Genomic DNA, 2,809 nt, shown 5'->3' on the forward strand with positions numbered 1-2,809 from the left:
TTAACCAATGAAAGCAACACATAAACAAAAGGACCTCCTACAGCTGGCACTCTCACAGAACACACTTTTTATCTGGTAAAGGGAATGATTAGAGGTCCGGGGAGATGGAGCACAGGCACACATGTTAGGACCCAAAAGATGGTGAACTATGCATGGGCAGGGAAAAGCCAGAGGAAACTCTGGTGGAGGTCTGTAGCAGTCCTGACATGCAAATCAGTCATCCGACCTGGGAATAGAGGTGAAAGACTAATCGAACCAATGGTGTCAGACAAATCTGTATCTTATCAATTATGTTTTAAATAAATGCTGATTGGCCAGTATCCAGGCAGGAAGTATAGGCAGGACAACCAGACAGGAAGTAAAGGCAAGGCAATGAGAATAGGAGTATTCTGGGAAGAAGGAAGCTCTCTCTGCAATCCTGGACAGACATCAAAGAAGCAGGATGTGACCTGCCCCATTGAAAAAGGTACTGAGCCATGTGGCTAACATAGATAAGAATAATGGGTTAATATAGGTTATAAGAGCTAATACAAAGCCTGAGCTAATGGGCCAATCAGCTTTATAACTAATGTAGACTTCTGTGTGATTCTTTGGGACCTAACTACTGTGGGAATCGGGCAGGACAGAAACCCCAACAAGCAGGCCCTCATGTGACTTTGCTCCTTCTTTGTAATTTGGAGAATACCTGATAGAAATGCTAATTCAAACTTATGTGACAGCTAGCAGACCCAGCAGACAGGTAGTTGTGGATGTGACTGAAAGCCATTCACCTGGTTACCTAGGAGACAGAATGCTAATGTATGTCCCCTAAGTTATGTTTTGGTATAAAGACTGTTTGGAGAATAAACGAGAGGAATTCTTCAGGATATGAACTCAGGACTTCATGAGGGATCACTGAGAATCTCCCTCCCAATAAAGCCACAGTCATGTGGTTCTACACAGATTATTAGAAATGAGTTAATCAAGATGTGAGAGTTAGCCAATAAGAGACTAGAGCTAATGGGCCAGGCAGTAATTTAATTAATACAATTTCTATGTGGTTATTTCGGGGCTTAAGTTAGATGAGTGATGGGACGCAGCCCACTTGCCTCATACTACATAAATGGGTAGAAAATGTGAAGGAAGATGACTTTTTACCCCAAAGTATCACTAGGTTACTGCTGAGATTGAGGAGCCACGTGTGCACAGTAGTCAGCTAATCTAACACACTTGTGGGGGGTGGGGGAGAAAGCGGGAGACAATGTAAGTTTAGAGAAAAAATTTAACCTCACACAGTCAGTACCCCAGAGTCAGTCAATAGAACAGAGGAGAGGATTCAGAAATTCTCCTACTTTTATGATGTACAAGTTAAAATTAAAAAGATAGTTAAAAATTCGCCCACCAGAGCTTGAAAAGGCAGGCTGGCAGGTGGAGAGAGCCTGTGTCCTACCCCCTCCAGTTAGGCGCAGCTTCAGATGGAAACTGAAAGGTTTGAAATAAGGTAGCTTCTGAGAACTGAGGCTTCAGGTCAATAAAAGTAAATAAAAATGTTAAACATGTTTGTTTTCCATTTCACAATTTTGCTTCTTTGTCAAAAGTCTGCTGTTTATAGGCAGGTGAATTCGTATCCAAGGTGAATTGATTTCAGTACTGTGGCTCTGTAGTGAAGTTTTAAAGTCAGAGATTGTGATGCATTCAAGAAGTTCCTTGATTATATAAGATTTTAAAATTGTTTAGGCTATCCTGAATTTTTATTTTTTCTTATAAAGTTGAGAATTGTTCTTTCGAGGTCTGTGGAGAATTTTGTTATAATTTTAATGGGCATTTGCCTTGAATCAGTAGACTGATTTCAGTAAGATTGTCAGTTTGCTGTGTTGGCTCTATCTTAGCAAGAGAATAGGAGATCTTTCCATTTTCTGATGTCTTAAATTTCTTTCTTCAAAAATTTAAAGTTCTTATTATACAGGTTTTTCAATTTGTGTGATTAGAGTTACTCAAAGATATTTTATGATGTTTGAGGCAATTGTATAGAATAATGTAACTCATTTATCATATATTTAGAAGAGGTGTATTTTGGTTTTTTTTTTTCATATTCTAGCTAGGATAAAGTAATTCTGCTGTGAACATAGTTAAGCATGTGTCCTTAATGGTATAATTCAGCATCTTTTGTACATTGGTCCCAAAGGGGTATTGCTGATTATTAGACAATTGTATTTGCTCAGTTCAAAGGTCAGAAAAATAATCTTTCCCAGACGCTTGTGGCTGCAATTTGTACAACTATATTTTGCTAATGTTATAGCTAAAGATCGTCTAAAGGATGTTATGCAAAAATTTTACAAATGGCTCTTCCAATGGAAGAACTGTATATACGATTAATAATAAAAAGAATCATGGAACGTGATCTGGCTCCTTGAAAGCAACTTATAAAAGTTGCAGACAGATGTGCTACAGATAGATCTGACATAATGGCACCGAGGTGAACTTTGCTAAGGCAAGGTGTAAAAGCTCTTGCAATGAATTATAAAAAGACCCGACCTAGATATATATTTCGGGTCAAGGATGTGTTTATGTTCTTTTTTCAAAGGAAGAAAATAAATTCTGAATAATATGACTGCATATACAGTAAACAAGAGGCAGACCTGATGATGTCATAGCTGCAAACACCCCATGGAGGAGTTGGAGAAAGGAGATGGAGAAGAGTTCATGATCCAGTCTTCCCCGCCCCCAGCAGAAATGAGTGCCTGATAGCCAGACCTGCTACCACCACTCTACAATGCAGGGTGCCATGCTGCACTGAGGAGCAGTTGCTGAGCTGCGTCTAGACACCTGG

The sequence above is a fragment of the Myodes glareolus genome, chromosome 17 (assembly GCF_982192425.1).
Source record: "Myodes glareolus chromosome 17, mMyoGla1.1, whole genome shotgun sequence".
NCBI classification, from domain to species: Eukaryota; Metazoa; Chordata; class Mammalia; order Rodentia; family Cricetidae; genus Myodes; species Myodes glareolus.